General features: G+C 35.4%; 1 protein-coding gene across 2 annotated transcripts in view; it reads right to left on the minus strand.

Moving 5' to 3' along the window:
* Positions 1-3,202: 3,202 nt before the first annotated feature.
* The window catches only part of cd276 (CD276 molecule), a 74,246-nt gene continuing 55,229 nt past the window's right edge, over positions 3,203-22,219 (minus strand). For both annotated transcript variants that reach the window (XM_026231419.1, XM_026231420.1), the window contains one exon: positions 3,203-4,034. The gene's annotated coding sequence lies outside the window, so the exon portion shown is untranslated. The remainder of the gene's footprint in view (positions 4,035-22,219) is intronic.

Below are 22,219 nucleotides of genomic sequence, written 5' to 3' on the forward strand. Positions count from 1 at the left end.
TGTAAGATGAAAAGACAAAAATTCTGTCATCATTTACTCTCCCTGATGTGGATCCGAACCCTTACGACTTACTTGCCTAAGTAGAAATATATATATAATATTTATATAATATATAATATATAAAATTATCTTTATATTTTCCTCTTCAACCTGAAAACCTGTAAAGTTCAACAAAAGTCATGCAATTAAATAATTAATTTCACCATATTGTACGCATCAGCTCCAACAGAGGTTAATATTTTCAGAATGTTGTTTCTATTATTATTATTATTATTATTATTTGTGACCTTTTCCTTTAAATAATGCACATTTTTATGAGTAAACAGACATCTGGAAAGCGGCAGGTAGAACTGGAGCTAAAATTATTGCAGATGTAACTATTTTTAAATCCAGATTTCTTTGCATCTCTTCAGCTGCACACACAATGTTTTTGGAGCCTGTCACACTCTCAGAAGAAAAAAGAGAGAGAGAGAGAGAGAGAGAGAGAGAGAGAGAGAAAGGTACAAAAGCTGTCACTGGGGTGGTACATTTTTTTTTTAAGGTACACTTTTGTTCCTTTTAGGTACCAATGTGGACTGTTTAGGTACAGAGGTGTGACTGGTACTACCCCAGTTAGAGCGTTTGTACCTTTTTTTTGTTTTGTTTTTTTGAGAGTGCATACGTTTAGATTGTCTATAGAAGAAAACTGATTTCAGACCTGTGACACTGATTGTTCTGTCATTATTTGCTCATCCTCGTGTCATTGCTGCCTCATTACTGTTGTGTGTAGGACAGCGTCCCGAGCCCATGTACAGATCCACAGTATCTCTATAACCCTCCATCAGACGTCACTCTTCTTATTGCTGTTTTCTCTCCCTGCCCATTGTGAACAGCTGTAATCACAGTCTAAACAGACCGGAGGAAATGAAATGGCCTGTTGTTGGCATCTCGTCTGCCGTGCCGTGGACCGGAACGCTTTAATTAGGGCCGGACTGCTCAAGCGCCGCTGAAAATAAGGCACAAGTAAACGTTATCTTCCTCTCTTCTCTTCACTTTCTGTTTGTGCATGAATATGAATTTTGACTGAGAGCTGTTGACTGAAAACCCTGCATGCTAACACACAATGCCATACTCATTTCTATCAGGATATAATCATGCACATTTCTCCTGTTGCATTATTTCTTTAGTCAGTAGGCAACAAGGAAACAGTCAATTCAAACGGACAGGTTACAGAGGACCATTAATGAATCTTAAATCTGTGTACTTTCATATTCTCTTTAGGATTATGAATTCAAAGCAAAAGCTAAATTAATTAGTATGAACACAAGCTGCCAAAAGCAATGCACACATGTCGCTAGTTCACCATCAGCGTCTCGTTCTTTGCACTGATTGGCTGGATTCGTTTGCTTTGCGTTTGCTGCAGTACACACACCTCTCCTTGCATTTATTAATAATATTGCACGTGCCAGCTGTATTTCCCAATTATAGGATCTAGCATGAAAACATCTATGCTCATAGCTGACAATGCAAATGCAGATGTTAAAATATCGATGAGGCATTAAATAAATCTGATTAGTTTGAATGTTTGATTTAAAACAGTGATGCAATACTTGACACCATAAACCATAAACAGAACTATTTTTTGCAATTTGCCTGACTCATAGTTGCTCGCCAACATAAATATTAAATGCATCAAGCAACAAAATATCACCAAATAATGATGGTGATTACTAGCAAGGAGAGATGTTTGTAAGTGTTGTGGTTCATGGAAGTGTCAGTTCAGCATTAGTATCAGAGCACATGATGATCCTGAAGAGCACTGCATCTAGGATTAAAGAAGCAGCACATCTCTGAAAGAGACCGAACTCTTCACCTTAAGAGAGACCAGACAGCAAGGAGTTCAGCTGCTATTTTTATACATGGAGCATCTCATAAAGCTGCTCATGTGCTGCTGCTTCAGTTCAGTCGTACTCACCTCAGCTTGTTTTATTGCTTGCTTGCTCTTTTCATACAAAAAAAAAAAAAAAAAAAAAGGTTATGAAAAAAGTGAGAAGTGATTTGGTGCCTCAAGCATGAAACATTTCAATTGAAAAATAATTATGTATGGGTCAAGGGACATGATTAAATGTGTTTAAATTTTTATTTAGCATTATTATTATACTAAAAAAAAAAAAAAAGAAAAAAAAAAAAGATTAAAACTTTATAAAAAATAAAAAAGTTAATTACATTTATTGAATTATATTATTATTATACATTACAAAAAAAATCATTATATTAATAAAATATAGATATTATTTAGCATTATTATTATTATATTAAAAATAAAAATGTAAGATTTTGATTGACAGCCTCACAATAAAAAAATAAATACAAATAATAATAATTATAATAATAAAAACTGCACTAATTTGAGTCTTCTCACAGGCCTAAATGTTTGCATCACTTATTCTTGAAACCGCTGCCCTCATGTGACTGCCTTCACATTGAGAAAGGTCTTGTGCTTTGACATCAGTTCTTCTCATCTCCCAAATAATTCTTCAGAATGGAAATGGAAATAGAAAAGCCAAGGCTGAAGCATCTCTGGACATTAGCTCTCTAAATAAACATAGACAGCTTCTTCAAGTTGAGCAGATTAGTTCTGATCACTCTGAAACTCAAACAGAGTTTTCCGGCTGTTTTAAATTAATTGCATTTAAATGAAGGCTTTATTTTGCCCTTGACCCACAGACATTATACGCAGAACTACTGGAGAAAACTTCTCTTTAATCCACTGACATTTGCTCGTGCTCAGAGGTAAAGAAAACACAGATGTTACTGGTGTTCCTGTGGCTCAGTGGTAGAACACTGCATTATCAGCGCAGAAGGTTGTGGGTTCAATTCCCACGAAACACACATACCGGTAAAAAAATGACCTGTATAGACTAAATGCATTGTAAGTTGTTTTCAATAAGTGTCTGGTAAATGTTAATATAAAATATAAGTAGAATTTATTTCATATAAATGCTGTTCTTTTGAACTTTCTGTTCATCTGTGAATCCTGAAAATGTAAATGTATTTACAGAAATATTGTGCAGCTCAACTGTTTTCAACATTGATAATAATCAGAAATGTTTCTTGAGCAGCAAATCATCATATGTTCATGATTTCTGAAGATCATGTGACTAGTGGTATAATAATCTGTAAATCTGACATGCATTCCTGTTCAGAAATTCATGGAAACTTGTAGGAGTGAAAACCATTTTAATTTATACATGTGCAAAAGACAGGCACAGCATGTTTGCAATAAGGCCTCCAATTATTTTGACAGATTTGGAATTCCAATATGTTTCCCTGGAGCACAAGACCAGTCTTAAGAATCTGGGGTGTATCTGTAGAAACAGCCAAAAATACATTGTAGGGGTCAAAAATTATAGATTTTTCTTTTATGCCAAAAATCATTAGGATTTTCAGTAAAGATCATGTTCCATGAAGATATTTTGTAAATGTCCTACATTTTTGATTAGTAATATGCATTGCTAAGAATTCATTTGAACAACCTCAGATTCCAGATTTTCAAATAGTTGTATCTCGGCCAAATATTGTCCGATCCTAATAAACCACACATCAATGGAGAGATTATTTATTCAGCTTTCAGATTATGTATAAATCTCATTTTCTAAAAATTGGCACTTAAGACTGGTTTCATGGTCCATGGTCATATACTGTATGCGCAATATTCAAAGTACTTGACAATATCATAAAAAAACTGGATTTCTAAAACACAATGTGTGATGAGTTTCAGCTGGCTGTGTTTGAGTCGACGGACGTGAGACGGGACGCTGGGAGTTTGACAAGAGACGGGCAGGTGTTGGAGATCAGCGGGTCAGTCGTGTAACGTGTAGTCAGTCAGTCATCATACGCTTTCCCTCATGCACACGGGATTCACATGATACATCAACATGTAAAGTTTTACTATCCGTGCGTGAAATCCCTTCATGTTTGAATCCCTTCTGAAATCAAGCTGAATCGGACAGATGTTTCCTTCTCATATCAATCACTGATGGTCCAGCCTCGACCTGAAACACACACACACACACACACAAACACACACACACACAATGTCAGTCAGCTTAACACAGTACACACATTAATTAAATAAATAAGAAAGGGCGGAGGGAGAGTAAGCTAGTGTTAGAGGCTTTTTTTTTTTTTTTGCTTTTCTGCTGTAGACAGAATACTAAAGAAAATATTTTTTACATTTATGTAAGAAAACAAGCATTTAGTAGATGAACCGAATGCAAGTCTAAAAGGGGCACTTTTTAAAGAATATAATTAGAATAGAGAGTGCTAGAGATAGAGGGTCCAATGAATATTGATGAGATTGATGTTTTAGTCGATTCTTGAAGATGGTGCTCAGATTGACTCCCAAGCCTTAAGTCTGTTCATCGTATCAATTATGTCTCCTCTGAACTTAGCGTTATTATTGTTACATTGTGTATACACACACACACACACACACACACACACACACACACACGCACACACACACGCACACACACACACACACGCACACACGCACACACACGCACACACACACACGCACACACACACACACTAGTATAGTGTGTAGTAATATAGTTCCTAACCATATCAACTATTCATTTTCCGTCTGTCTTAGTACCTGATCTAACTACAGAAGAGTCGAGTTTTAAATAGGAAAAATATCTAAACCCTTTGGTCACTTTTGAGCGAGATGCTAACGGTCTAATCAGATTCAATGATCTATGCTAAGCTAAGCTAAAGTGCCACCACCAGACCCGGAGATCCGCTGAATAGATACAAATATAGTAAAAGTTAACTGTTTAACTACAGGGGAGTTGGAAAATTAGCCTATTTAAAAAAAAAGTGTAGTGTTGCTTTAAGAGCACATGTCCTGTATATATATTGAGTCTACTCATGTCGTTTTAATTTCTTGTGGTGATGAGACTCTTTTAACGGACTGTTGCACGGCTGGCAGCTCTCGATGGCTTTCATTAGGCACCAGTGTTCCCATCTCATCCAATCAGCAGCCCCTAAACCATTACAGCAGGTGAGTCCAAACTTTTAATGCACTGAGCTGCACTTGATTCCCCACGGAGCGTTTCCCTGCTGCTAATGCGGCCCGAGGAATGGCTCGAAACGCACCATTAAACCTGCCAGAGAATTAACTTGGACAGAACTTCATTATGTCACACACAAGGCCCTGCGACCGTAAGATCTGAGGAAAACCAATATCGCTGGCTGGAGAAGTGAGTTGGTTGGTTTAGATACATAATTAGAGTCAATCGGCCTTGGACCTGTGGTGTGTGTTGAGATTCAACAAACAGATGAATGATTTTCAGTCTCGTGGGTGCTGGGTTAAACATAATAAACCAACTAGTTGGGTTAAAATAACCCAGCGTTGGGTTCGTCCCTTTTTGACCCAGCACTGGGTTGCCAAAATAAAAACTGCTGAGTTGAAAACAACCCAACTTGGGTTAGAGTGCAGTATATCAGAGATACTGAAATAACATTGTTCCACAACAATCTTTATGAAACATTACATATTTCATTCCCTTGACGTAATGTCTGCAAGCACGAAAACATGTTCCTAAAGAGATGCAGAGCTGAACGGTGCAAAACAGAGAATACAGAGCAGTCTGTTCAGGTCAGACGGGATTCATTTCGGGAGTCATTTGGTTCCCTGAATCTCTCCTCTTTAACTGAGAGAGCCGTGCTGCTTGTTTTGAGAGTGATTAGATTTGATCTGATGGCAGGCAAAGGGAAAATCCTGAGTGATGTTCATGCATGAGGAGGAGATTCTAGGCCGTCCTGCATCTCAAACAGTGGACCATGCTGCTACGACTGGCAGCTCATGGCTTCAGATCCCAGGGAATGCACGGACTGGATGCATTCAAGTCATTCTGCATAAAAGTGTGTGCTAAATTCATTTATTTAACAATGTCACACACACACACACAAAAAAAACAATAATAATAAAATAATTAGGGCCGGGACTTTAACGCGTTAATTGAGATTAATTAATTACACAAAAAGTAACGCATTAACTAAGATTAATTAATTACAGAAAAAAAATTCCCGCGTTTTTAATAACTTATTTTTGCACCGCGGAACGTTTCTCACTGGATGAGTTTCGGCGGACCGATTATACTGGAGCATCAACTAGCGTTCGCATATCACCGCAGCTCATCGAGTCTCAAGTATCACCTCAACGCAAAACATATAGCAGCTAGCGTGGACTTTACACTTTATGTTGAACTATGTATTATTTTGTTGGTGCAACAGTTTATGTTGAACTCTTTAATGTTTTGGCCAAGGTTATTGAGAGTTGGACTGCCTCTGAAGCAACAGAGAGATGTTTTCTAATAGTCAGTGTTTCCAATGTTCTGAATGTAATTGACAGTATTGAGTTTTACTTAAAAAACACTTTACAGAAGGTTCCAGCACCTATAAGCTTCCTGAATTTCTGAAATGTACTATTTCTAAGTTGTTTCTAAATATGCTTTTGCTACACTTCACGGCAAAAATTGCACTGGTCTGCTAGACTTGGTTGAACAAAAATAAACAATATTTTGTTGCTTAAGCTTATGTATTCAGTCATTATTCAATGATATACTATAAATCCATGTGAAAAAAAATACTTCTCACTGTTCTCAGGTCAAATATTTATATGCGATTAAAATCCGATTAATTTCGATTAATTAATTACAAAGCCTCTAATTAATTAGATTAATTTTTTTAATCGAGTCCCGGCCCTAAAAATAATAATAAGCAAAAAAACTGCTGTATATGTTGACTACAGATAAATACAGTAACAGTACAAAACATTTGTCTAATTTTGCAGATGTTGGTACCTGAAAGCAATGTACTTCTATCCATTCAAGCAAAATCAACGATAAAAACTTTCAAATTAAACTTTTCCATTACAGATAATATAAATACATTTATATTACATAAATATTTACATTAGATTAAAATTTATATTAGATGGATAAATATAAATATATTAATTTACAATATATGTATATTACACTAGAGTTCTTATATAATTAATATACTGTTAAAGTTTTTATTAATATTTTGAATTAGACTATTTTTCACTCTAATTTTAAGTTGGTCATTTTTCTGTGTATTTGTAACTATTTTATTTTATTATTTTTTTATGTCACGTTTTAGATTAATTAGTTTTAGTTATTTTATTACTTTATTATTTTTATTATTTTATAACTAAACAAAAAAAGTTTATTTATTTATTATTTTCTTATTTTTTTTCATTGCAGTTAATATTCATTTTACTTAAAGTAATGAACTTATGTTAGTTTCTGTTTTAGTTAATTTCATGTCTTAGTTTATTATTAAAATGACTTTTTTTTCTTCAGTACACTGCATGAAATCACAGAATGAGCAGCGATGCTCAAATGCGAGAGAGAGAGAGAGAGAGAGAGCGAGAGAGAAACAGAGAGAGCGAGAGAGAGAGAGAGCGAGAGAGAGAGAGAGAGAGAGTGCACTAGCTCTGAAAACTCTCTCCAGCTCCCAGCTCCAGTCTCCCAGACCTGCAGAAGCTCCTGTAATCTATCACACAAATCAACACAACACAACATTTCCACAGCAGAACCCACACGTCTCCGTCTGCAAATGAACCAGGCAGACTGCAAAGGTCTAAACAGATGCGACAAATAACGAAAAGCATTGATCAGACGGTATATGAAGCTCTGAGTTAGTGGGCCGCTCTTCTCCTTCACCCCGACTGTCACGCTGTTTCATTTCTGCATTAAAAGAAGTGCAATCTGAAATAAACATCCGTACACAATGCAAAGGCAGCGATAAGAGTGCAAGACGCCTCCGTTCTGCCCTGGATTCATGCTGACAGACAGTTTCATTTGCAGCCCGGACACTAATTTCCTGCGTGTTTTGAGCTCAGAAACACTGGTGAGACGCTCTCGCTGCATTCATCCCTTCCTTCATTTGCATTGAAATGGGAATGCCATATTTCATTCCTGTCCCTGGTACACTTATACTTATTTATATATTTACAGTCTAGTGAACATGTTCCCTCTGTTGCAGTGTAAATGATAGCTGTGATGATGACGATAATATGGGATGTGGTTTGCACAATTAACTTGCTGAAGCATCACTTTACAACATGCATTGCCTCCAGAGCAGCAAAACTGGCTCGCTTTTGAAATCAGCGGGAAAAGTGTTACTCATTTAAGTCTGAATGTCAAAGCCAGAGTGAATACGACACTCATTCGATCCTCATCACTAAGCATTTCATCCTCAAGGACTAGAATATGAAACATGAAATCCTTTCAAAAAGGAACATCTACAGTTAAATTCTTCGTGGGATGAAATCACACATGCAGTGGTTTTATGGCTGTATTGTTGGTCACAGTAGACGATCAACGGCTAATCCTGATAACAAATTAAAAGTACAATATGATTTATTCGAATGTGTCAAGATTAGCAGTGCATGAATCATTTCTGTGGGCAAACACAAAAGCAAAATCCCAAGTAAGATCAACCTCTCCATCGTTCAAAAACATTTAAGAGCAACATAAATAAAAGTGCTCTATAATTACACTCTAAGTCTTCTGAAGCCATATGATAACGTCATACACACCTTTAAGCCATTATTTAATGAAGACGGCAACTTGGTAATTTCATGAGAATCAAATCACATGTTTGAGAACAAATCATTCAAGTTCCCTTTTCCCACCAAATCTGCTACAGTTTTGAAAACTCCATTTATGTCCAAATTTTTTTAAGAATAAAGACTTAAATTTTGGTCTTTAAACTACTTTTGTGATACTTTAATGGTACTTTTATGTCTTTAATGAAGCTTAAATGTTCATTCCAGGGGTATTTTTTTTTAATCTATATCTAAATTATAAATAATAAAACTAAAATAAATAAATACATTTTTAAAAGTACCAGTTAGCTGCTAAGGCAACAAATTCAAAAAACGAAAACTTAAAATGTTATAAAAATCATAGACATTTAAATAATAATAATAATAATAATAACAACAACATGCAACAAATTCACTAAAACGAACTAAATAAATAAAAATCTAATTAAAATCTAATTAAAAATGTAATGTAAAAACCTTTCTTTTTTTAATATCTATAGCATTGGTTCATTCACTCATTCAAGCTTCAAAAAACATGCAAATGTATTATAAAATTTATATATACGACCTTCTGAAGCCATGTGATAACTTTGTGTCCAGGTTTTTAAAGAACAACAACTTATGATCGTGTTATGGTGCTTTTAAGAAGCTTGAAGTGTTTAGTCCAAGGTTTTTATCAGTAACTAAAACTAAATAATACATAATAAAAATAAAATGCACATGAACTAAAAAAACAAACAAACGTATTACATTTATTTCAGTTATTTGCCAAGGAAACATTTCATACAACAGGCTGAAGAGCTGAAATATATAATACTAAATAAACTAAAATTAAAAAATGAAACTTAGAACTTAAAGGGGGGGGGGGGGGTGAAATGCTCATTTTCACTCAATATCCTGTTAATCTTGAGTACCTATAGAGTAATACTGCATCCTTCATAACTCCAAAAAGTCTTTAGTTTTATTATATTCATAAGAGAAAGATAGTCTGTACTGATTTTTCCCAGAAAAACACGAGCGGCTGGAGGCGTGACGTGTGGGCGGAGCTAAAGAATCACGAGCACCAGTAGGCTTTTGCGTTGAGAGCGTTTGGAAGCTGTGACATTACCGTGAGGAAAAAACCAACCAAAACAAACCATGGCTAGCAGTCAGATTCAGCAGTTATTTATGATCTAGAATCAGATCCCGAGGCTGAAACTGAACGAGAGCAGTAGCAGCAACGACTCGCTCCGAGAGGGGCTCGAACCCGGGTCTCCGGCATGGGAGGGGACGCACTAACAAGGAGGCAGAGATATTTGAAGCAGTTTTACTCACCGCCTGCGGTTCCAACACACGATTGTGACCCTTTTTCGTTGGGACTGCATTATCCTTAAGAAATAAACGATGTGCAAATCCGTCGTCAAACTGGGCTTTGTTTGTAAAACAAGCATCTTCAAAATGCAGGGAACAAACAAAAACACTTGCACAACTCCGTTGATGCTCTGTAAAAATAAACTCCATCCACTGGTCCCTTAATGCTGTTTCTCTTTTGGTAATCTGTGCAGGGTTGTTTTGCCCTGGCAACCAAAAACACACTTCTTTTGTGACATTTCGCGACATTTTTGTGACACGGCTCAACCAAGGGCTACGACAAATGTAAAACATTTTTTTTAAAAAATTAAAAAGGCAGCTGTGGTTGAGTGGAGCTGTGAGCTGTGGAACAGTTTGGGCTTCTGACTCTCAGTCTGTAAGTATGTTTTCGTATTTAAAGGATTTGCCACTGATAATTCAGATGTGAGTTTTGAGCAGTGTAGAGTAGAGCTTGTTGTTTGTTGTTTCTCTGATCACAAATGCAGACATGGTTTTATGTTTATGCAGCGCGATACGCAACGCAACGCATAAAAACACAGTATAAGTCATTATAATCAGTAATTATGTCCCCACTGGATGCAACAAATGCTTCGTTTGTAATGGGTTTCATTGGTTTTGTCTTGTCGTGCCGGGACATGCATCACAGAATGATAAGTGTCATAACAATTTAGTCACACACTTGAGACTTTTCAGAATGATGAGCCGTGTAAAAATCGACGCGTTTCAGACTGCTGGGCATAGAGGAGAAACAATAATGTAAAGTATGAGGAAAATAACGTGTTTTTTAACCTTAAACCACAAACACATTTCATTACAATGGTAATTGCAACTTTCACAGTTTTGAGTTATTTTTCTTCTCACGGTTCTGAGTTTATATCTCACTATTTGGACCTTGTTTCTTGAAATTGAGATTTCTTTTTTCTTTGGAGTTTCTTTCTGCATGAAATATAAAATAAAGCTTATTGCAACTTTTAATGCACAATTATGACTTTTGTTCTCGCAATTCTTGTAATTTAGACTTTTTTTCTCAGAATTGCAAGATAAACTCAGAAACTCATATTTGAGATGCATCTGACAATTCTTAAGCCCCTTTCACACTGCACGTTGGTCCCGGAAAACTGCCGGATCGCCTCCTGTGCGAACACAAACACGTCCCAGGATCGATTCCAGAATCAATGATGGGATGGGGACCTAGTAACATTGCCGGGTTCAGTCCCAGAACGAGCTCGGTGTGAACAAAAGCCAGAACTAATTACGTAAAGGGTACGACTCTTTTACTGGGTGTTGAAGGCAGATCAACGTTTGTGCAAACTGTAATGAAGCAGAGATCAGTTAGTTCCTCACTATCCATGCTGAAGTTGAACATGTTTACCAGCTAAAATGAAAGTTAACATCCCTAGCGCTTTCAAAACGTAGATTACATATCAAATCCTGATCCTCAGTACGGGACCTTTACGGGTTGTGTGTGAACACACGCACATATTCCGTCCGGGTAATCACTGACAGTGTGAAAGGGGCAAAATCTAGCAACCCGGGACACATTACCCGTGTACTTTCCAGAATTGCAGAGTGAAAGTGGCTTTAGTTTATATCTAACAATTGTTTTTTTTTTTCTCTTCTTTTTTCTTTTTCTCAGAATTGCAAGTTTTTCTATGAATTCTGAGATTGTTTTGTTTCTGCCACTGAATAAAACGTAAAAAATGGTAATTGCAACTTTTCTTCTCAGAGTTGCAAGTTTATACATTATTGAGTTCTATGCATGCAATTGCAATTAAAATTTAGATTAAAAAAAAGTTGACATACAATCTTCCATATAGCTTCAGTGACAACAGTGCACAAAGAGTCACCGGTTTCAATCTGTCAAAAAAGCACATTATAAATATGAATCAGAATCAACTTGATGTTTAGCCGAGAGTACCTGCTCTGACTTTAACTTTTATTAAACTGAGTACAAGAGTAAACACAGGTTTATTTAGCACTACCAAATGACTTGCACCTAAGCAAATGAATTAGACAGGAAGTTTAATAAATCATGCAACAACTAAAACATTCAGGCCAGATTCCAGCAGGGACTGATGGGAAGAGCATCGCTTCACAGGAGAGAAATGTGTGCGTTCATGTGAAGGAAACGATGGTTTAACAGACAAGCAGAAGACGACGCTCCCGTCGGACCGGACTGGAGATCTAGTGTGTGTGTGTGAGAGACGCTTTAACAGACAAAGATGCTCTGTAGGGACAGTATGTGTGTGAGATATTTAGTGTTTCTGACAGAGACGGCCTGAGGCTCAGAGCTGCTGACCATTTCACGGACACAGACCGAATGATGGGGGAAAACAAGCCATCCAGCCTTACAAGAGCTCACGAGCCAAGCACACTTCAGCCCAAAATCACACATTTGAATTAGCATATTTTTTCTTTAAAGACTTTTAGATTTTTTGCCTTTTTTGCAATAATTTTTAAATGACATTTAAGAACATTTTCCGATAAAATCGTCATCACAGTAATGCATCCATTTACTTTTAATGATTTCCATAATCCTCAGTATTCTTAATGGTGATTCTCATTAAATTCTCGTTATTTTGAAGCAACAAAATTTTTTATTTATTTAAATAGCATGTATTAAAGGCAGCACAACAAACATGACCAAGATGTAAAAATACTTTCATTTAAAAAGCATTGCATTGTCAAAGTGAGGTTTTGTCGTTGTTGTTGTTGTTGTTGTTGTTAACACAGTAACAATAACACAGCTTTCTGTGACAACATGCCCCAACAGCAATACAGAGGAGAATCTATCATAGCATTATAGCATTTTAAGTTTAATCAGTAAAACAATAGCTTTCGGTTCAAATCCAGCTTCATTCTTTAGTTGACCCTTGCTTCAATGCATATTAATTGCATTCACTCATTCATATGATAGCAAAATATGATCATGCAATTACAAAGTGACTAATAAAATTAAGAAGATTTTTCTTTTTGGAAACCTTTTAAATGACAATTAAGCATTTTCCGCTAAAATCATCATTACAGTAATGCATTCATTTACTTTATTACTTGGTTATTATTAACAGTGAGTTTTCATTTATTGCATAACTGTAAATTATTATTATTTTTTTATTCAAATGGCATATATTAAAGGCAGCACAACTACTAAGGTGTAATATATATATATATATATATATATATATATATTTTTTTTTTTTTTTTTTTTTTTTTTTTTTTCACATTCTGGTAACAACAATAGTAATATCGGTTTAAAGCAATGACACTATTAGATTTTTGAACTCAATTGATCTATTGCTGAAAATATCATTTTTTTCTTAATTGATGCATTTTATAAACATTTAGACTGTTTCCTGTGTTAATGGGTGTAAGTTGCTTAACTGTATTTTTTGTTTAAGTGCTATATAAACAAACACAGGTATGAATTTGAGTATTTGTGTGTATAGAAACTCTAAAGCGAACCTATGGTGATCTGCACGAGAAGACAGCCGCTAAACTAGCTGCTGCGTGTGTCACGCCTGGCATTGTGGGTAATCTATGGCTCTAAATTGGCCCCTAAGGCTGGTGATGTGATTGAGGCTGGGATGAGTGCAGGAGTGTTCATTAGCGCTCATTGATCTCCTCTCTCTGTCGCTGTCCCACCTCTGGGCTCTGTGTCTCAACAGACATTAATAATGCAGGAACAATAAAGCAACAGCTTCCAGTTCTGGTTTCGTGAACTTTTTGGTGCGACTCCATTTTCACTTACGAGACAGGTGTACATTTTGTGATCTGTGCATCCAGCCGTGTGGAAAACGTCATGGTTTGATACCAGAAGTGGCTTCTGAAATACTAGTTTACACTCAAGACTGCGACATGGCTTACATTTAACTGTGATTAAAATAAGTCATTTTGCTCTCGATGTTGTCTTTAAGTCAAAAGGTCAAACTGTTGACCGTCAGCTTGAAACACTAAGTGAACTCCTCTTTCTCGAAGGGAAGCCCTAGAGTTGACTCCCTGATTGCTTTCGGTCCACATTAAGAATGGATTATGCATCATGTAGGTCTCGTCTTCTCCCTCATTAGGTCACTCACGTCTCTGAACGTCTCTGAACGTCTCTTCCTCCAGTGTTTCCCAGCACGGTCCTCCTCAGACGCTCATAGAAACACGCTCTTCTCTCTCTCTACTGTAAACCTCCGTCCAGAAGAGCCTCGTTCTCTCCTTCACTCTTCAGCACTGGCAGCTCTATGGACAGCCTGCCATGACCTGAGATATTTTTAGGGTGACAGCAAATGGTTAAGGGAATATATAGGATGGGAATTAAATCAATATTTTAGTGCACTACTTAAGGTGTGGGCGGGCGAGCCATTATCTGCCACTAATTGCCGCTATCGGCTGTGTCTGTTGAAAGGCATCGCTCTGACAGCCATTAAGTTTCATATGAAGTCCTGAAGCGCTGGGCTGAACATCATTTCTCTCTCACAGTGGAAACGGAGAACACTACAGTACCAGTGCCATGGGATCTGCTTATTTTTAGATACGCATAACCAGAAACACACACACACACTGCTCACACCATTTACTGTTGCCAACACATTCCTGAAAACAGATATAGTGGGACCACGATTAGACCACAAATGTCATGACAATGTCCAAAACATGAAGAATGAAAAGAGGAAGGCATCAAGCCATGCCAGATTAAATGCTTTTATAACATCCTGTTGACAAAGAATTAATCTGGATGATTTTGTATTTGCTTAATTAATTTACTCTTAGGTCTAGAATATTCAAGGAAATGCTTATTTTTAGAAAGCTAACAAACTCTCATAATGGTAAATTCAGTAATCATTAACTTTTTATTTAACACATGAAACATTATTTGTTTAATGTGTAATATATATATATATATATATATATATATATATATATATATATATATATATATATATATACTTGCTATTTTTATCATCTTTTTCTTTTTTCTAATTTTAAATGGGTTTTTAAGCAGGAAAATGTATAAAGCTGCTTTAATATTTAAATAAATAAATTGCTTCCTCATTAGTGGTTCATCAAATGTGTTCATCAAAAAGTTTGGGAACCCCTTATCTATTATAACTTTATAATATACTCTAAAACATCTTTAAATAATAAATGTGTCGGTAACACTTCATAATAACTGCATGCTATTAATCATTAGTTGAGCATTAGGAAACAGTTAATTCATCATTTATAAAGCATTAATAGACATTTATAAGCAGTTTATAAATACAGATATAAATGCTTTATAATATTTATAATATAATATTTATTATAATATAATAAATGCCTTTATTAATGATCAATTTATCATTTCTAAATTAAGTATAGCATTATTTACACACACCAGTTATTAAGGAGTTGTCAGTGGTTCATAAGAGCACTTAGAAATTGTAAGAAAATTATTAATAAACTATTTAAATGTGCATTCATACATCTTTTTATTCAGACATATAGTAATAGTTCCTTATAGTGTTAATAAATGGTTTATTAACATGTATTTCTACTGTAATTCAGGGTTAATTCAGGTAGTTATAAAACATATGTAGTTGTTAGTTAACTATTTTTGTGAGCTCATCTAAAGTGAGGACTATTTATGCCTTGTAAAGCTTTTACAAATGAGATTTAAAGGCTGTTAATATTTCTATGTTCTGTATCACTGTGTTGTGTTTGTTTCCGTTTTTTGTTTAGAAGATAACTGAGCCTTTAAATATCCTTTATAAATGCTTTACAAGGCATAAGTAGTCCTCAATTTAGATGAGTTTACATAAATAGTTAACTGACCACTACTAAATGCTTTATAACTACCTGAATGTACTACATTTCTTGTGATCTTATGAATCACTGGCAACTCCTAAATAACTGGTTTGTAAATAATGCTATACTTCATTGAGAAATGATAAATTGATCATGAATAAAGTATGAAAACACAATTTTTAAACACATTATAGATATGCTTTTAAATCAAGAATAAAGCATTTATATCTGTACTTAAACTGCTTATTACTGTCTATTAATGCTTTATAAATTATGAATTATCTGTTTACTAATGCTTAATTAATGATTAATAGTGTGCAGTTATTATAAAGTGTTACCCATGAGGAAATTAATTTATGTATACACAATCTGTCCAAAATAAAAGACACATGGATTAATAAGAAAATATCAGTATCTGAATATCAAAGAGGCAGAAGAGGAAAATCTCCTGTGATACTGTATCACAAGTGAAATCAGATCTTCTGCATGCTGCATTATGGTAAACGTTTTAGAAAGAATTGATCACCACCGATGCAGCTGATGATGACCGGGATGCAAATGCAGTGAAAGTTTCAGTCTATGGTCATCAAAAAGCCAAAACTGAGTAAATGACTTGAGATTAAAAAAGAGGGCTTGAGGAAATGCTTGGACCACTGCATTACTTGTCTTGAAAATTGCAAGGCTATTTCAGTAAAGGCTCTGGGTGTGTGCGACTGCAATTACATCTCTCTTTCTCCTCCTCATCCTCTCGGTCTCCCTTCTTCCAATCATCATCTGTTTTCTGAACTGCTAGAGGGAGCTGGTTGTTTTTTAGATTAGACTTTGATGTATTTCTTAGACTCACGGTGCTTGGCAATAAAGATCTCTCTGCTATGTTTGGAACAGCGTACGATCACGCTTCCTAATGTAGGCCTGTTTCACGCTGTGTAAAGCATAAAGAGGTGTCTTCCTGGCGCTCGTATTAACAGCTTACAGTATTCACACTATCTGTGATATGCATATTTCAGATGCCACACACACAAACACACTTTCATTCATTCAGACGATTAAACGGTTACTTGTAGATTACCGTTCGAGTAAACTAATAGGTATTTTGAACATAAATGTGATCACCCTTCATGTAAATGTAATTCCACGATAAAATATAAGAAACACACATTTCTGATAATCATCAATGTTGAGAACAATTGCTCTGCCCAATATTTTTGTGGAAACCGTGATACATTCAGGATTCACAGATAAATAGAAAGTTCATAAGAGCATTTATCGTTTTCACATTATAAATGTCTTTACTGTTACTTTTAAACAAATGAATGCGTCCTTGATGAATAAAAGTATTTTTTTTTCTTACCCCAAGCTTTTGAATAGTAGCGCATCACGATTTCTACAGAAAAATACGAAGCAGTACAACTTTCTGCATCATTGATAATAATGTTTCTTGAGATGCAAATCAGTATATACAAGGAAATATATAGCAATGCACTTGAATTTGTACTTTTTATATACTAATTTTGCAAACTAATTTAGTGTCTAGGATTAAAGGATGATTTTTGTTTTTTCAGTTATTGATCTTTGTAAGTTTTCACCATAGATCTCCACTCGTCTCGCTTTGTGACCTTTCCATGGTTTTCCAGTAAGTACCTTCAATCTATCAGCTGAATGATTACAGTGTTCTGCCTGGGCTGAATCAGAGTCCCATGAGTTCAATCCGTCCATCTGTCTATCATTCTATCTGTCCGTCCTACACCTGTCTGTCTTATCATTCTGCACTGTAGGAAAAAAAAAAAAAAACATAACTGACATTTACGGTAAAATACCGGCAGCTGTGGTTGCCAGAACTTCACTGTTAAAAATATGGTAGCAAGATTTTAGGTTTTACAGACTTAACTTAAATTCACAATAAAATACTGTGTTTCACTAACTGATCTAATGTTAATAAACCAACATACTGAAGTACTAATATCTGTTTTGAACCATTGTAATGCACTAATAACCACCAAAACTGGTGGTGATGAGAAAGTAACATGATGAATCAAAGCTCATAACTAAAAGCTCTTCCACAAGCTCAGAAGAATATATATATATATATATCTGTCTTTCATTCTATCTGTCCATCCGTCCAACTGTTTGTCTTATCATTCTGTCCGTCCATCCTCTGTCCGTCATTCTGTCTGTCTGTCAGTCCATCTATCCATCTGTCTATCATTCTATCTGTCTATCTGTCCTCCATCCATCTGACTGTCATTATATCTGTCCATCAGTCCATGTCTATAAGTATTTCTATTCTCCTGTCTTCCTGTTCATCCATCTATTATTTTATCTGCCCGTCCGTCCACCCATCCGTCTATCATTCTGTCATTCTATCTGTCTATCCTTCTGTCCATCTGTCTATCATTCTATCTGTCCATCTGTCAATAGTTCTATCTGTCCTTCTGTCCGCCCCTTCATCTATCATTTTATCTGTCTTTCCGTCATCCCGTCCATCTGTCAGTCATTCTGTCTGTCTGTCTGTCCATCCATCCAGCTATCTGTCATTTTACATGTCCATCTGTCTGTCTGCCTGTCTGTCTATCTGTTCGTCCGTCTGTCCATCCTCCTATCTGTCTGTCCATCTGTCCATCTATCATTCTGTTCGTCTATCTGTCCATCCACCCATCTGTCTGTCATTCTCATTGTAAGTATATTTATGTTTCAGTTACTTTTGGCACACATGCATGTTTTTGTCATAATATGCAAGTTATGAAAATATATTTATATAAAAATGTTAAAATTGCCCCAGGCCCGCTATGGTTCAAAGGAGGCTGTGTGTGTTTCTGATAGGGAGTCCACAGATTGAAGGGTACAGAATAAAGCTGCATTAATCTTTATTCTGCAGTATGAGTGAAGATTGTATTGCTTCTCTGAATTTAAATAGGGTAAAAGACAACCAGAGAATGACTGAGATTACATAGAAGAAATACTGTTGACTTAAATGAGAGAATGAGAATGAGACAAAATCTGTTTTTAAAGCTGTAACATGACACTTAATGTAGGACTTGCCATCATACAATGTTCTTGTGATGTTGAAGAACTTATAAAAGAGCACATTTTGAAAATATTTTGAAATACAGTTATTGTTAAACTCGAGGAGTTAGTTGAGTCAACTAGAAATCGTGTCTATGGAGGATCTCGCAGCTAAAATGACTAAAAAGAGCTCAACCTTCATCGAGTCGCAGTCATGATGCTATCATGCAAAAAAAAAAAAAAAAAAAATGCAGCACTGTGGAAAAAAAGAGAAAGAAATGTAGACATGATGCACCTGGAAAGCATCACAAAAGCTTTCCATCTAGAGTCTGTAGAGGGTGTTCTCACAGGATCATCTGAAAACTGGAGAGCTGTTGCGCTCGCTGCTCGACTGATAACTGATAACAGCTCTCAGCTATGTGTGTCAGGTCCCCGCTATAATAGCACTGACATTCACTAATGTTTGCAAACAAGCGGAAACCCAATGTGCCTGTGGCTTCCTCTATTTGTGTTTTGATAAGTGATAGAACGACTAGGGCCGACTCAAGGCGTACAGCACATGTATCTAATCTGCTCCCGATTACACGTCAGTCTGAGACGGCTTGAGGGCCAAACACAGATACAGTAAAGTCAGCACTTTTAAAATCAACATTAAATCAAAATGAATGCATTCTACTTTCTAATGCACATCCCTGCTTTTATTGTGCACAATTAATCAGTGCAAATTATTCTAATTGCTGTAATCTAATCTCTCTGACATTTTATCTCTTATAAATTAGATCTGCTTTAAAAAATAAATAAATAAATAAATAAATAAATAAATGTGAATACAAGCAAATTATTTAAAAATGTTCAAAGAACTTTATTATCCTAAAAACTTTTCCAACTATTTACATAAGTTACACTAATAAAAGTGTTTCTTTCTTTTATTTTATTTTTTAATACAAATTAAATTTGAGTTGTTCTGACATATTTTAATTTGGTGGAGCAAATTAAAGAACAATTGGTTTAATAAATTAAACAAACTTGGTTGGATGATGTTAAAATTAAAACACTAAAAATCAATGTCAAATGAGTTAGAAATTTCCATACATCATTAAATTAAATGTATAATTATTTATATAAATATGAGTATGAAAATAATACTCCTAATGTAAATGGAATACATAAACCTCATTTAAAACTGATTTAATTCTGGGTATATCTACTGTTGTGTCTATCTTTGCACAGTATATATCTAGTCTAGTATATACTGTATATATACAGATACCATCTATGTACTGTGCAGGATATAATAAGCAATACTTTAATTTCCAGCTATGATACCCCAGAAATGTTAGGAAAGTATAAAGCTTCTCTGAGAAATACAACAGAAGTATAAAACATGAAAGAAAAAGAAAATATTGAGACAAAGACAGTCTTCATGCTTATGAAACTATGCACTGTTAGAATCACCTTTTTTTAAAACATTATTAACAGGAATATTTGCAATAGCTGCACCTAATTTGCTACTGTTGACAGGTTAACTAACCCTCTAAACTAAGGTTGCCTATAATCTGCTATCTGACAGCATATACAATGAGTTAGCATTGTTTTTCACTTACCAAATCATTTATATTAGAATAGAGATCAGCATGTCCTCATGTAGCACTGGGGTTATACGGCCCCCACAACAATAACAACATAATAATTTAGACACTTTGTCTCGTTTTGAGGCAATTTCCTACAAAACACTGCATGATTTTTTTTAACTGTTGTCCTGCTGTCTTGCTGCCCACATCCTTTTCTGAAAATGTGTTTAACTGTCCAGTAACTGACCTATTAAAAAATAGTAAATGGCTCCTTTCAGGCTTCACTCCTTTGTATTGAATACTGCAGTTTTTAGTTGCTCCTAAAAATGAGCCATCTGGATAACTTTGTAATAAAAAATAAAAACTACAAGACCTATTTCAAATCTCCCCTTTATAGGCAAGATCATTGAGAATGTTGTTTTCAATCAGCACAACAAATTCCTAAACTCTAATGGCTACTTGGACAATGTCCCATCTGTTTTTTTGTTCAGATCACAGCACAGTGATGGCATTCGTAAACACAAAATGTAATTTGCCTAAATTCAATCAAGAATCTTATCAAAGCTGGTTTATATTTGATCTTCTTGCTGCTTTTAACACCGACAACCATAATATGCAACTAGACAGCCTGGAAAACTGGACAAGACTCTCTGAGATGATCCTCAGCTGATTTAGGGGTTATTACATATAAACAGGCAATTATGAATCTAAATGGACCACTATGTGGAGACCCACAGGGCTCGATCCTTGGACCTCTCCTGTTTTAAAAAAAAAAATATTTGGTCCAGTATTTATCATATGAAGAACATATTAATTATGCATGGAAACAAGCTTTAGAAAAGTTAATTCATACACTCTTTACCAGCAGGGCCACCTGTACACAACTCATCAACAATATTCCCCTCAAAAAAAGACCATTAGATAGCTGCAGCTCATTCTAATAGAATAAAAAAAGGTTCATCGCTATATCTACATATTTCACCCCAAATAAAGATTTGTATATTTTTTCTAAGTACAGTTTCATGAAAGATACAAGTGGCTGATTTTATTAGATCTTCATGCTGCTTTTGACATTGTAAACCACAATATGCATCAGGACTGACTGGAAAAACTGGATATGACTGTCTAAGATGGTCCTCGTCTCATTTAAGTCATATTTAGGGGATAAAACATTTAAACAGGCAATTATGAATCTAAATGCACAACTATAATGTGGAGACCCCCAGAGCTCGATACTTGGACCGTTCTTGTTTTTAAAAATCTAAGTTTAAGCTGTCACATCAGATCAATAACTAAATTAGCCTTTTATCATATCAAAAATATGTTAATTCTGCAAAGCAAACATGAAAAATGTATTCACACATTTACCAACAGCACAGACACCACTGTAAATCCTCACTAGAAAAAAGACTATTCCTTTATTCATCTACATAATTTCCCCCGAATAAAGATTCATTCTTATATGATGCACAACAAAGACTCCTTAACAACCAAACAGCTCTTGCAGGTCAAGAACATCTAATTTCTATGAATCTGACCCACAGTTCTCAGAAGAACAGCAGAGGAGGATGATGTTATGAAACTAGGGAAGCCCTCAGGCCTTTTACAAGAGTTCATGATGCAATTTCCAAAAATAGCCTAGTGCAAGCAAACACAGATCTGGAAACAAAGCAGTGCAGGTTGCCTTGGGCACACTGGACATCACCAGGGGCACTGGGTCAGTCTTCCTCCTCAGCACAGTGAACAACAAAACAAAGACTGTTGTGTTGAGTTTAGAAAACACCATCTAGTCGTGATGATAATGTTAATGCAATATTCCAAATCTCAACAAACCTGGTTACTTTAAATATTATATACATATCTACTTAATTTTCTGTGATATAAACAATATTTGTGA

Source organism: Carassius auratus, chromosome 43 (assembly GCF_003368295.1).
Source record: "Carassius auratus strain Wakin chromosome 43, ASM336829v1, whole genome shotgun sequence".
NCBI classification, from domain to species: Eukaryota; Metazoa; Chordata; class Actinopteri; order Cypriniformes; family Cyprinidae; genus Carassius; species Carassius auratus.